Source organism: Chenopodium album, chromosome 6, assembly GCF_948465745.1.
Source record: "Chenopodium album chromosome 6, dcCheAlbu1.1, whole genome shotgun sequence".
Classification (NCBI taxonomy): Eukaryota; Viridiplantae; Streptophyta; class Magnoliopsida; order Caryophyllales; family Amaranthaceae; genus Chenopodium; species Chenopodium album.
In genome coordinates, this window is record NC_137839.1 from 26,819,909 (window position 1) to 26,835,772 (window position 15,864).

Consider the following 15,864-nt stretch of genomic DNA (forward strand, 5'->3'; position numbering starts at 1 on the left):
TTGTGCAAGACATTCTCTAGCAATGCTTTCATTGAGCTTTAGATACTCATCTACTTGATCAGAAGAACAACCATAAGCTAACATACACATGGCTGCTGTGCATTTCTGAAGGGGTGAAGCACCAAGACGCAAGGTAGCATCTGGGTGTTGTTGGAAGTAACGGTTAGTTGCACTTAATGTGTTGACAATGCGAAGGAAAAGGGGTCTTCGCATACGAAACCTCCTTCGAAATGTGGTTTCATCGTACACTGGTTGGTCATTAAAGTAATCTGAAACTAAATTTTCATAAGCTGCTTCACGATTTCTCGGCACATTTAATCTTTGTTTTCTTTGACGTTTTGTTCATTTTGTTGTACAGAATTGTTTACAGCTACAAGTACGACATTTTGCATTACTTGTAATCGATCACTCTCGTTGATAAAATTCATGACCATTTGATCATAGATTTCATCAGTTGAACCAGAAGACGAAGAAGAAGAACTTGAAGAGTTTGAATTGAAATTCTTATTATGATTATTACCAAACAATATTTGAAATAGAAGGGTTTTTTTTTTTATTAAATTTTAAAAATGCTAAATGGAATAAAAGGTTGACATTAATAGATGCAATGTTATTGGGAGTAATTTTATGAATTTTATAGATAGAAAATGGGATAAGGTTAGACGAAAGATAAGAATTCTGATAAGGATATGTGGTCATAAAACAAATGATGTCAGAAGATTTGTTTAGATGAAATGTCATGGGAGCAGATAAATTATCTAAACAAAAAAACGATAAGGTTAGTGTAGACACCCATTTGTGTCTCCCAAAACCAAACCCAGTGATGAGTAACTTTCACGTTGAATCATAATCGAATGAAGTGAAAGTGTGGAAAGTTTAGTGTTGCGGATAGTTTTAATTTCTTTTCTCTTCTCTATGTTTTTGAAAACTTATTTTAAGAAAACAGCCAATCCAGTTTGGTTGGTCCATGATATGGGTCCAATAGTAGTGTAATTGGATGGGGCTTGACAAGAGCTTTCCAACGATATATTATAAGCCCAATTCCGATGAATATTGAGGAAGTTATGGCCAATTTACTGAACTAGGCCCAGTTTGTGCCTTATATGCGGCCCAATGATCTAGAGGAGGGCCTAATATGGATTTGTCATTCCTAATGCAATTAGGAATGGTTTTAGTATTCTAGATTCTTCTAGAGGGTTCTTTTCATTCCTAATTCAATTAGCATTGATAAATTGACTTTTCGTTGACTTTTTAGAGTTTTAATCAGAATCAAAGAACGTTTTTGAGGAAAATACGATTTTATCCTCCTGTACGGCAGTTTTTATCTGATTTTAAGAAAACGCGTGAATTTCTGAGTCAGCGCCAAACGCCAGCTGTAGCGCCTGACGCTACGCTTGGCGCCTGGCGCTAGCCTTAGCGTCTGGCGCTAAGGTCAGCGTTTGGCGCCAACTTGGTTTTTTGCGTCAGAACTCTTTTTTGATGTTTTATCTTTTTGGCTGATTTTCTCTATAAATAGCGTTGTAAAAACTCCGTTTTGATTCACCAACTCTCATCAAGATTATCTTATTTACTCTCTCTCTATCTCTTTTCTAAACTAGCCTTCTCTCAAATATAAAAATTCCGCATTCATTAGATTTAGATACACCTAGCCATATTCGAAGTTGCCTTCGCCCTAGACGTGAAAGGTTTTAATTTCTAAGGGTTTGGTCCCAAATCTCTCTTTCAATTATTTAATATAATTGTTTGATTATTATTTTCCTTGAAGTTACTAACGCGTGTATTTTGTTATTAGAAAGAGGTACGAGGCATCAAAGTAAGTACTTTAATGGTTTTTATTGATGTTATGATATAGAGTTCATGCTTAGGTTGTTATTATGATATTCCTAGTATCATGTCTAGGGTAACTTTTAATATTAAGTATGATTGTTATGATGCCTTTTATGTTCTTCCTAATATTTATGATTGTTAGTATCATGTTAGGGCTAAATATATGATTTTTATTGCTTAGTGACATGCTAGAGTTTGTTATTAATCTTGTTAGTATCATGCCTAGGATCTTGTTTTTTTTTTTTTTTTTTTTTTTTTTTTTGAGAGAACCTAGGATCTTGTTATTATTATGCTTTAACATGATTATGGTTGTTTTTATGATTCATGATTATTATTATGATTTTGATTATTTTGATTATTATTATGTTGCTTGATTATATTGATTGTTATCGCTTGATCACACCTTTTATGCATGTCTAAAGGGAATTGGTATTTGTAATCACGCTTATATAAGATAATTAATAAACTTGTTTAGGGTTAATTTTGATTATAATTCAAGTGATCGCCAATAATAATTTATTTGTGCATTAAATTCAATCAACATAGATTAAACAGGTTTAGGGTTAATCCTATTGATTGCATGTTAGTCAGAAAGCGCACATGAATACGATCAGAATAAAGTAGAGGCCTATTATTAGGGCAGGTTCAATCTCTTTTAGGTTGGATTTGTACCTTCATCACCGAACCCTATTTGGTTTAAGACCTTATGGAGTTGACGATCTCTTGGATCGTTAAGGGGTGTAACCTTCACCTCGTGAACGGTTTACAAGTTCCTAAAAAACTTGTTGGCGACTCTTTTGCTCTATCTTCTTTCCCTTTGGACGCCACCGTACTTTAGTCTATGATCACAGTGGGGTTCAAGCTAGGGGTTAACGCTTGAAATATTCCCTATAGTTTTTGGCGACTCCACTGGGGAGGATTTCTATTTTAATTCCTAAAATTTATTTTGGCAATGATTTAGAATGAGTGGATGAGACTCGAAACGTTCTAAGTATTTCATGTGCGTAATTTTGATTAACATTATTGTCATATGCATAAAAAAGATCTCATTGGAAAGACCATCCGTAATGAGTTAAAACATAGGATTTTACATGTAGGAAATTTGAGAAATATCTTTCACAACTAGGACCGAAATAACACTGCGCGAAACTGGAAAATTTTATCGAGCACAAAAAGCTGCTGAGGCATGTAGAAATTAGCGTCAACGACCAGAGTATTAGCGCCAGAATTTTAACTGTAGCGCCAGACGACAGTTCTGTCCCCAGGCGCTACAGCTAAAACCTGGCGCCAATCTCTTTTTACTGGCGCCAAATTCTTCTAATACCGAGCTAGAAATATGCGTTCTAATTTCGACCAGTTTTTCGCATTGTTTGCTCGATCCTACTTCCTGATTGAGTTTTTCTCACTTTTTGGAAACCCATATGTGTTCTACATATGGACATAACCCCCTGGGAATTCATGCTCCATCTACCTGATTGAACGCTCTGAGCAACAAAGGGTACATCCGAGAATGTTGAATTCACCAAACCATGGAAGCGAGTTTTTTCTAAAAACTCGCGGTGTCCCATCCACTCGCGCCAACCCTTAACGGTTAGGATTCCGCGCGGTGCATCTGGACAATTAACCATGGATCCTCTATTGACTAAACCATATCCCGAACTTTAGAGAACTAGAGCCATAGTTAGGTTGCAAACTCATTGCATCATATCGTGCCTACTTGACTAATTGTGCATTATTTGTTGTGCATATATTTTATGTTTCTCTTAACTGTTTGTTTGACTTGTGTTGAGATTAAATAAATTAATAACTTAAAAGAACTTTGCCTAATTAATTAATTAATTAATTAGAGTAAATAAAGTCTAATATTTTAATCAGAATTGACCTAGTACGACTTTAGGCATACCCCTGTTGATTAATAACACCGTAAACAGTCTCAGATTGAAGCTCTAGTAATGGCGCCAAAATCTAAACTGTAGCGCCACTCTATGGAGTGTGGCGCCTGGCGACAGCTCTGTCCTGCAAAGAGATGCGCCAGTCCTGTCATTTTGGCGACAGTTCGGATTATTGATCGAGTCATCACCTAGTGTCTAATTAACCAGTTTGCTAATTAATTCGGTTAAATTTCGCTGTCACTAATACTTTGTCTAGTCATTAATTGAGTTTAGGCACTAAGTCCCATGATCTTATACAAGAGTCGAAACATGTCACTTACACTCAACGCACACACCAATACACACACTTTGACCATGTCTAAGAGAGTCTTGTATGCGCGTTTTTTCCGTCATTTTTTTTAGGAGGTAAGTCGAATATTAATCCTCCATTTTAAAAACTATACTTAGTTCCCTAAAAATATATACATTATTTTTGCCTAAAAATATGCACCCATTTTTAAAAAATTTTCCTCTTTAAAAACCGTAAAGTCAAGTCGATTTGGGTCAAGTAATTAAAACGCAAAATGGTTTAAATTACAGCGCGTGGTCAAGAAAGGAAGGACGGTTAATCAAAGACAACCTTTTCGTACAAGTCCAACTTTTCGACAAACCCATAGCTCGTAAGAGGAAAGCTAGGACGATAATGGCAACACAAGAATAAGTCAATGAGCTTAGGAACCAACTGGTTACCGTGACTGAGGCACTGAAGCTCCTCACACTCAAGATTGATGATCCCGTGAAGCAACAACATATGGACCTCATGCAAGAGAGTCTAAGCAAACTATCTAGCGACTACAAGTTTCAAGGGATTAGTTCACAAGGGGTCTCGGTGTACAAAGATCTTCTTCCGCAGAATTTCAATGCCAACGACATCCCGAAATTCAAAGCAACCGACAACCCTTATTTTCATTTAAGAGCCTTTGAGACAATAATGAGTATTAAGGGTATCGATAAGAAGGTTTTCCCCTCTCTGTTCTCACTATCTCTCGAGACCGTTTGCCAACAATGGTTCTTTTCTCTTGAGAAAGAAAAGACCTTCACCTGGGAGTCCATAGCAAACGCTTTCGTTGATAGATACAAGTGCAACATTCAAGTTGAGACTGACCATAGGGAGCTTGAAATCCTCAAGCAGAAGGAAAACGAAGGCTTCACTTCCTTCTTTAACAAATGGAGAGAAACCTCAGCTAAGATGATCGAGGTTCCAAGTGAAAAAGAGTCTATAAGGTTATTCATAAAAAACCTTCAAGAAAAGTATTCCAAGAATCTCAAGTATCAAAACAATCTCCATACCTTCAAGGTCGTCTACGACATTGGGATCAATATTGAAGACGACCTGGCTAAGTTAAAAGCTGCCAATAATAATTCCAACAGTGGCTGGAAAGGAAAGAAGAACGACAATCCTTCTTCTTCCAAAACCACCCACTCAAACAATTAATGTTAGCACTTTTAACCTAGGTGAAGTCCTTGCTATGAACAATCAAGGACAAAAGAAACCATTTAGGAGGAACTTTACTCCTATTGGCATGAGTTATGACACCGCATTTGATCGATTAAATACAAAAGGTCTTATAACTCTTATTGGACCATTTGGGGACCCACCAGTCGAAAAGAGGTCGGCTAATTGGAACCCCAATGCACACTGCAAGTATCACCAAGGTAGGGGCCATCTCACCGAAAACTGTTGGAAGCTTAAGGAAGCTATCCAAGATTTAATCGACAACAACAAGCTGCCATTGCCCCCTGCCAGTAAGAAGCCAAGTATTGATAATGCACCTCTCGCTCATGCCTTGGCTATCTCTGATGATGAAAACGAGGTTGACCCCTCGTCTCTCATTAAACCTGTCAAAGAAATTCAAGCCATCGAAGAAGAGGAAGAGATATTTTTCGACGCCATGGATAGCCTTCCAGAACCAGCAAGTAAAGAAGACATACAATCGCTCACATTGTCTATGATAGAAGGATCACATTTGCTACGTGAAACTCTCAAAGCTATAAAGGAACTTCAGAAAAAATATGACGAGATTCCACTCCCGAAAGATGAACCTAAGAGAGAATTCACACCCATGGGAACGACATATGAGGCAAAACGTTTTCCTTTACAAGTCACCGAAAAACCCAAGAAGAGTAATAAACTCTACACTCTAATTGGGATCCCATATGTACAAATGTTCGAAATGCTCTCCGAGAGTGGCGAGATCAAACCTCTCGAACCGAGACCATTCGAATCATTGAAAAGGACAGATAGATACTACTGTCAATATCATCAATTTGGGGGTCACACCATCGAAAACTGTTTTAAATTTAAGGATTTAATTCAGAAAATGATTGATCAAAAGAAACTAGTCCAAGTTCCACAAGAAGACGATGCAAGCATTAATGGAGTTTGGGACAATGATGAAGAAGACGTCTACTTAAAAGACGTAGTAGGATCTTCACCTTCTATATCATACGCCATGGATGACTTTTGGGCTGAAGAAGACTCATTGATAGACGTCCTCACAAGATCCGGGAGAATGCAACCTCCCATTTCAACACAACCCATGCCAACCACACAACAAGTTCCCATACCTATCATTGAAGACAATGATATCGTCAAACAATTTAAGAAAACAAAAGTTGAGATGAACGTATGGAAACTTCTGGCAACATCCCGAGAACATAGGCTGGCTGTAATGAATGCCTTGGACAAAATAGGGATAGATTCTGACACCACTCCTGAGGGGTTGGCCAACTTCCTCACGAGTGATCTTCCTAGTCCAATCAATTTGATCACCTTTTCTGACAAGGATTTACCTCCAGAAGGTGACAAACATTACAAGGCATTAAACCTCACGGTAGTTTGCAAGAGAATGAACGTCCCTATGACTCTTGTAGACAATGGATCGGCCATCAACTTCTGTCCACTTAGAACTGCGAGGATGCTAGGCATAAGGGATGAAGATTTAACTCCGTCTACACAAGGAATAAGGGCCTATGACAACACTCGTCGTCAAGCTCTTGGTAAAATTACCATAATGTAACGGCGGGAGCAATAGAACACGCTACTACTTTCCAAGTAGTAGACATTAAAGCTTCATTCAATCTACTGTTAGGACGCCCTTGGCTTCATGACCTAAAGGTCGTCCCTTCATCTCTCCACCAACAAGTAAAAGCCATAGTTGGGGGAATTCCTATCACCATCGATGCTTCACCTATGAGAATCAAGTCCATAGAAAACCCAATAATTAACGTGGAGCACGACGAAGATGATGAAAATTTATGGGGCTTTAACGAAGAGGTCTCCTTAATCCAGGAGGATGAAAGGACCCCTCTTTGCCATGACCCCCATTCCAACATGACTGTAAATTCTATTCTAAAGAAACAAGGACATTTTCCTGGAATGACCCTAGGAAAGAAGAAAGGAATAGCAAAACCGCTGGAGTCACCTGGCCTCCCTAAGTTAGACACTTTCGGACTTGGTTTCGAACCGACTCGAAAAGATCTCAAGCGAGCCCAGGAAAAATCAAAGGCACGTAGAGACGCTCGCACTCAAAAGAAAGCAATCCCAATGGAACAGTACCCTCTTACACTTAATGGTCAATTTATAAAAGAAGGAGAGGACTATCCATGCCATGAATTTCCTGAGCCATTTGTTGTAAACGGCATAAGGCAACCGGGATTTGAGATTTTCTTGGATTGTTATTTCATAAATGAAATCCCAACTCCTGTCCATAAGGAGAAAGCACCCCCATGCTTCGACTTTAACGTCATGGGATTACTATTTGGGCGAGAAAAGAATGAGCCAACTTACAAAGAGGAAAACTCCTCGCTCATTCAAACAGTCCTACAAAGCGAAAACTTCGATCCCTCTAAGCTAATCACTCCGGCGGAAGGATCACTACAAGGGTGGCGCAAGACTATCAAGGTGACTACTCCAAGTGGATGGGAAATATCTATCACGACAGGGCAAGGACCAATGTTTGAATTGAAGAGTCGTCTGAGTCGGAATCTCTCCCTATAGAGTCATCTAGGTCTTTAGTAGTAGCACCTCCTCCCTCTATCTCTTCTCCTAGAATAGTTAGTGATCAAGTCCCTGAGGACATATCACTCTTTGATGTAATGATCTCAGAGTACAATAATATTTCTTCTTCTCCTTATTTCTTGTGTTCTTATCTAACCCAAGATTACGAGCATTGCTTAACTAACAATGAAAAAGACAAAGAATTTATTAAATCAATGCAAACACTTGAAAAGAAAACACCGGTAATTGAAGAAACTAAGACGGTTGATATCTCAAATGATTCAACCAATAAAAGAGAAGTTAAAATCGGACTAACACTTAACGAACAAGAAAGAACCGATTTAATTAACTTACTTAAAGAATTTATCGATGTATTTTCTTGGTCATAAGAAGATATGCCAAGCATTAATAGAGAAATAGCTCAACACACTATACCACTAATTCCAGGAATGAAACCTGTAAAACAAAAGTTACGTCGAATGAAACCTGACGTAGCTCTTAAAATAAAAGAAGAAGTTCAAAAACGAATAACTGTAGGTTTCATCAAGGTATCTAAATACTCTGAACGGGTCGCCAACGTCGTCCCAGTTCCGAAAAAAGATGGAAGGGTAAGAATGTGTGTCGACTATCTGTTGGGGTTTGGTGAGTCCGACTCACCGCGGAAACAAACCCAAAAACAAGACCGCACTCGCAATAAATAAAACCATAAACATAATTAAATTAATCACAAGATTAAGATAAGCTAATTACCTTTGACGCGTGCTTCGCTCCAAAATGAGCTCTTACTTGAAAGCTTCAAGTCCCGCTCACACGGAGACCTCCAACGAAGTCCACCCGCACCAACAAAACCGACTAGGTCCAATGTCTTGGGGTTAGCAAGACCCGATCAATAAAACCAGAGTAATTATATTGAGTTCAAAGGTTTTCACTAATTGTGATGCCTTTTTCAACTCTTACTCAAGCATCATTCCCAATGCCCATACTTGGGTATTTATAGGAAATGATGGGAGTATCATTTACTCTCCCATCAATGTGGGATAGTATGATTTTTCCATTTTATTTTAAAGCTAAAATAAAATTAATAATCAAGCTAGTAATAAATCAACAAGTGGCAAGCTCATGTGAGTGGTTAGGTGAGGACCACTTGGAGAAGGGGGGGACCAAACTTGCTCCCCACTCCCTCTCCCATAACCGACCACCTCACTCCACACACACTCAAGGACCACAAGCCACATGGCACCCACCCTTGGGCACCAAGGCAGCCAAGGTGGGCTGCCATGTGCTGCTGTCCGTGGCAGCCACGCCCAGCAGGCCCAGCACTCGCATGCGGGCTGCCAGGCGTTGGTGGCCAGCAAGCCCAGCATGCTTGTGCGAGCTGCTGCTGGCCTTGTGCCTTGGCCAGCGCTGCTAGGCAGCAAGCAATGGCCTAGCCATGCTGCTGTTAGCTGTGGCGAGCTGGCGCCTAGCGTGCTAGCTGCTGCAGCTTGTTGCGGCATGGCTTGCTAGCCATTGCGCGCACAAGGCTGTGCCTAGCATGCTAGCACGCACTAGGCAGCGCCTAGCCTTGTGATGCTAGCATGGGTGCACTAGCACGCACCAGCCAGCCTAGGCTCGGCTTGGTGCGCATGGTAGCCACCATGCTAGGCCATACGCCCTTAGCACTCGGTTTGCTTGGGCATTCCGATGCTAGGGGTATTTTGGTCTTTTGTTGATTTATTACTATTTCTCGTCTCGTCTTTCACTATTTTTCGACTCGACTTCTGACGCTCGGTTTCGACGCTCTAAGCTCGAATTTCCGATGTCTAAATAAATATTACTCAGTCGACTCATTAATTCCTTCTGAATTAATTCGTCGTTTCGGTTTGTTGAATGCTTGGGTGTGACCCGAAGGGTTCAGTCAAGATTAAGCTGTAATATTAATTATTCATTAATATTACTGATCGGAAGCGGCCTCCACCCAGGCATTCCGATCACTTGACCTCACTGAATATATTAGCTTTCTAATAATTCTGAACCCACTAACTGAATAGTACACTTGTTCGAAGGACACCATTCCTTTCACTATCGAGATCTAAATAAGGCAAGTCCAAATAAAGGACGACTTCCCTTTACCACACATCGACATTCTAGTAGATAACACGGCAAATCACGCGCTTCTCTCGTTCATGGACGGGTACGCAGGTTATAATCAGATTCTCATGGAAGAAGAAGACATGGAGAAAACAACTTTTATAACACCATGAGGGACTTACTGCTACACGGTAATGCCATTCGGGCTGAAAAACGCGGGTGCCACTTACCAACGTGCAGCAACTGCTTTACTCCATGACGTGATGCACAAAGAAGTCGAAGTATATGTCGACGACATGATTGTGAAATCAAAAGACCGTCCAGGCCATCAAGTAGCCTTAAGGAAATTTTTCGAAAGGCTAAGAAAATATAATATGAGGTTGAACCCATCTAAGTGTGCTTTTAGAGTCACCTCAGGCAAGCTTTTGGGTTATGTCATAAGCTCTAGAGGAATAGAGATAGACCCAACCAAGATTAAAGCAATCATGTCAATGCCACCGCCTAAAACCGGGAAACAGATTCGAGGATTTATTGGCCGGTTGCAATACATAAGTAGGTTCATATCAAAATTGACGACAATATGTGAACCAATATTAAAAAAACTCAAGAAGAATGTACCAGTAATATGGGACGACGAGTGTCAAAAATCCTTTGAAAAGATCAAAGCTTATCTCGCTAATCCTCCCGTATTAGCACCAGCACTTCCCGGAATACCTCTTAGGTTGTATTTGACGGTTACCAAAGAGACAATGGGAGCTATGCTAGCACAAGAGGTAGAAGGCAAAGAAAACGCAATCTACTATCTGAGCAAGAAGATGCTCGAATATGAAGCACGCTACACACCACTTGAGAAGTTGTGCCTCGCCTTGGTGTGGGCCACAACCAAGCTGAGACATTACATGCTAGTGCATACCGTCTACACTCAAGTATTTATTCAAGAAATCTACACTCAATGGACGCATATCGATATGGATAGTCAATCTAGCCCAGTTTGATGTAAGGTTTATGCCGCAAAAAGCTATCAAAGGATCTTTGGTGTCAGACTTTCTAGCGGACTTTCCAATAGAAGACTCGACGCCAATACAAGACAATGAATTTCCAGATGAAGACTTGATGGTTACTGAAGATGATACTTGGACCTTATACTTCGACGGAGCCTCAAACCAAAAGGGATGTGGTGTTGGAGTATTACTAGTATCACCTAAAGAAGAGCATGTCCCAATCTCCATAAAGCTTGACTTCGACGTTACCAACAACGCTGCTGAATACGAAGCATGCGTGGTAGGCCTTGAAACAGCTGTGGCATTGGGAGTAAAAAAGTTAAGGATATTCGGGGACTCTTCATTAATCATCAATCAAATATCTAAAAGGTGGAAAGTAAGGAGTGAAAGTCTAGCCCCTTACCAAACCTATCTGGAAACTCTTACTGATCAGTTAGAGAAGGTAGAATACACATATCTAGCTAGAGAAGAAAACCAATTTGCTGATGCCTTGGCAAGACTAGCCTCGATGGTTAGGATTCCCACGAAAATTGAGCAAATGCCTCTAACTATAGAAAAAAGGCATAAACCAGCATACATCCAGGCTATAGAAGATGACGAAGTAATCCAATAAGAAGAAGAAGAAGAAGAATAAGAACTGTGGTACACGGATATACTCAATTATGTACCAAAGGAGAATACCCTCCCCATGCTGACAAAAGAGCAAAACGAGCATTAAGACTCTTGGCTTCCCAATATGTACTCATAGGCAATGAGCTACATAAAAGGGTACCTAAGGGTCGAGCTCTCTTATGTGTTGGAAAAAAGGATTCCCAAAGAGCAATGAGGATAGTCCACGAAGGAATGTGTGGCACTCATATAAATGGCAAAATGTTAGTCCAAAAGATAATGCGAGAAGGATATTATTAGACTACAATGAATAGGGATTGCCATCAATATGTAAAAAGATGCCCTAAGTGCCAAATCTATGCCAATTTACAACATGTTCCTCCGTCCTTGCTCTATACCTATACGTCACCATGGCCATTCTCTACATGGGGAATTGACATCATTGGCAAAATCACTCCCCCAGGAACAGGAGGCAATGAATATATCATAGTAGCAATTGATTACTTCACAAAGTGGGTCGAAGCGCAATCATACGCTAAACTCACTGCAAAACATGTAGCACTCTTTATCGAGAGAAATATTATTTGTCGATACGGAGTCCCACATGAAATGGTTAGTGACAGTGGAACTCACTTTCAAGCCGAATGTAAAGAATTGCTACAAAAATATGGCATTCAACACCATCATTCTTCCCTTTATAGGCCTCAAGCAAATGGAGCATTCGAGGCAGCTAATAAAAATTTAAAGACTATCATCGAGAAAATGATGGAAAATTATAAGGATTGGCCTGACAAGATTCACTTCGCATTGTGGGGTTATTGCACGTCAATTCGCACATCAACAGGAAATACGCCATTTTCCTTGGTATATGGAATGGACGCCGTAAAACCTGTCGAATTAGAGATTCCGTCTCTACGCATTGCTTTAGAGAGCAAACTCGATGAAGTTGAATGGACTAGGGCAAGATATGAAGAATTAATTCTACTCGATGAAAAACGACTAGAAGCTCTGCATCACACTCAGTGTTATCAAACTCGTATGGCTAGACATTTTAATAAGAAGGTCAAGACAAGAAACATCAAAGTAGGAGACTTGGTGTTAAAAGCATTAAGGAAAAATGTTTTAGATCCAAGGGGAAAATTTAGACCTAATTGGTCTAGACCCTACAGTTAGTCAGAAAATAAGATTTCAGATAAGGATATGTGGTCATAAAACAAAGGATGTCAGAAGATAAGATTTTGTTTAGATGAAATGTCATGGGAGCAATCTGATAATTGTCTAGACAAAAAAACGATAAGGTTAGTCAGAAGATAAGATTTCAGATAATGATATGTGGTCATAAAACAAATGATGTTAGAAGATAAGATTTTGGTTAGATGAAATATCATGGAAGCAAACTGATAAATTGTCTAGACAAAAAAACGATAAGGTCAGTTAGAAGATAAGATTTCAGATAATGATATGTGGTTATAAAATAAAAGATGTCAGAAGATAAGATTTTGGTTAGATGAAATGTTATGGGTAGCAATCTTATGCATTATCACAATAATATAAAGTAACATTAACAGATTTGAACTCAATTTAGTAAACATAAAGTTCATATTAATACATAGAAATTACATTCAAATTAAAAAGGTACATTAACAATAATTCTGCAAAGTTACAATAATAATAAAACATACAGCTCATTATTGTAATAACAAATCATGATTACTCGGTACAATCAGGTAAATTAAATCAAATCAAAAATCTACTACTGAATTCATTTCTAAGTTTCTTATACATTTCTAATTCAACTTCATCAAGAACGGGATTCTGCATTAACCTTTCAAACATTCTAAACTTCATGGCCTTGTCCTTTTGCCTTTTCTTTTCTTCAACTTATGCTTTTTAAAGTTTATCTCTTTCCTTCAACTGATCTAGAAGTCGCCCACCCAAATCATTCAACTTATCACCAACTTCGTTAAAATTTGTGTTTAACCCTTAAATATTTTTACTTGAAGATGAAGTAGTAGATGCTTTACCTTTCATCTTTGTTTATTTTATGCCAACATGTCTTTTACCTCTTCCTCCAATATCGGATGGTGAATCAGGTTGTGATCTTTTACCGCTTACCCCGCTTTCAGTTAACGTTTGTTGGCCACCGGGTAACATATTTGATTGATCTTTGGCCAAAGATGGATCCCATTTCGGATATTTTCTCAATTCCTCAAAACAGTACAATAAACAAAACATTTTATTGTTAGTTGCGCAATAATCTTTGTGAGCAAATTTCTCCAAATTTTGCTCGAACTCACCACTACCCTTGGTTCAATAATGATACCCATATGCATCTACCCATTTACTACAAAGTAAATTGATATTATCCCATCAATTTTGCATAGATTTAATGTTTCTTACCTTTATTTCATCGGGGTTTTCTATTCTAAAACGTTCGTAATGGTTATAGATGTCAACCCATAACCCACTTCTCTTTGTCTTGGTTACTTTCACTACGTCACCCCCTGCGTTTATGTAGGCCGATACAAGTACTTTGTCTGCTCCATGATTGATTTTTCTTTTGCCCTGTGGTATTGACATTTTGTTCAGAAACAATTTCGACATCAACATCGTTAATGTCTTCTAAATGTTACGCCCCCACTAATTGTTCCACATGTTCATCACCACTCTCCTCTATTGGAGTTGCATTGCTACCACCAAAAACTCCCGGTGATTGATCCATGTTCCGAGTAAACGTTCAGAAATGGGAAAACCCGGTATATTACTGTAGACACCCAAATGTGTCTCCCCAAAACCAAACCCAGCGATGAATACCTTTCATGTCATTTGATTATCGAAAAAGCGAAAGTGTGAAAAGTCTAGTGATGAGGATGTTTTTATTAAAATATCTCTTCTTTCTGTTTTTGAAAATATTTCTTTTCTTACCTTATTTATGAAAAACGAGCATTCCAGTTTAGTTTGGTCCATGATAAGGGTCCAATAATGGTGTAGTTGGATGGGGCTTGAAAAGAACTTTCCAACGATATATTATAAGCCCAATTCTGATGAGTAATGAGGAAGTTATGGCCAAAATACTAAACTGGGCCCGATTTGGTTTTTATATGCGGCCCAATGATCTAGAGGAAGGCCTATTATTAATTATCATTCTTAAAGCTATTAGGATTGATTATAGTCTTCTAGAATACTATAGAAGATTCTTTTAAATCCTAATGGAGTTAGGATTGATAATTATGTTTTAAAGAGTTTGAAATTGAATAAAACTACTCCTTTTAAGAATCCTTGTTTTGTACGAAGTGGAATATATTCAGTTTTTATTTTCATGCCTCATAATATTTATCCAAATTTTATATGGTTGGATAGATCTTGAAATTATCTTTCCAATGATATATTATAATATTAAATCCGAGCTATAACGAAAAAAATATGAATTAGATATGAAACTCTATCCAAAACTGACACCCTTCCACTATTTAGTCCATATCTTTTTATCTACATAATATTTTAATCTGATTCTAATTGGGTTGGAAAGTAGACTTCAAGAGCTTTCCAACAACATATTATATGCCTTATTTGAACTTCCGGATCAAAAGATATGATAAAAACAAAAACGCTTGAAACTGATTATTAGCGCCTACGCTAAGCATTAGCGCCTGGCGCTAACCTTTAGCGCCTGGCGCTAATCGAGTTTTATTCTCGTTGAAACTCTGGTTCAATTTTCTATCTTTTTGGCTGATATTATCTATAAATAGCCTCCTAAAAACTCTGTTTTAAATCATCAATTCTCTTCAATTCTTATTCTTTTTAATTCTTTCTTCTCACCAACTCTCATCAAGAATTTCTTGATTCTCTCTCTCTTTCTAAGCCTAACCTTATACAAACACAATTCCTCTACATTAGCACTAGACATACCTAGCATTGTTCGAAGTTGCCTTCGCCCTAGACGTGAAAGATTTTAATTTCCGAGGGTTTGGTCCCAAATCTTTATTTCAATTATTTAATTTAATTATTTTGTTTTATATTTTCCCTGAAGTTACTAACGCGAGTATTTTGTTATTAGAAAGATTTACGAGACATCCAAGTAAGTGCTTTAATGGTTTTTATTGTTGTTATGATATAGAAATCATGTCTAGGTTGTTATTTTGATTTCTAGTATCATGTTAGGATGTTTTTCTTAATTTGATGTTTAGGGTGACAACAATATGTTCCTAGTATCATGTTTAGGGTAAAGAATATAATGTCAATTATGATTTCTATGATGCTTCCTATTTTCTTTCCTAATATTCATGTTAGTATCATGTTAGGGCTAAATATTTGATCTTTATTGTTTAGTGACATGCTAGGGTTTGTTATTAATCTTGTTAGTATCATGCCTAGGATCTTACTATTATTATGCTTTAACATGATTATTTTTATAATTATTATAATA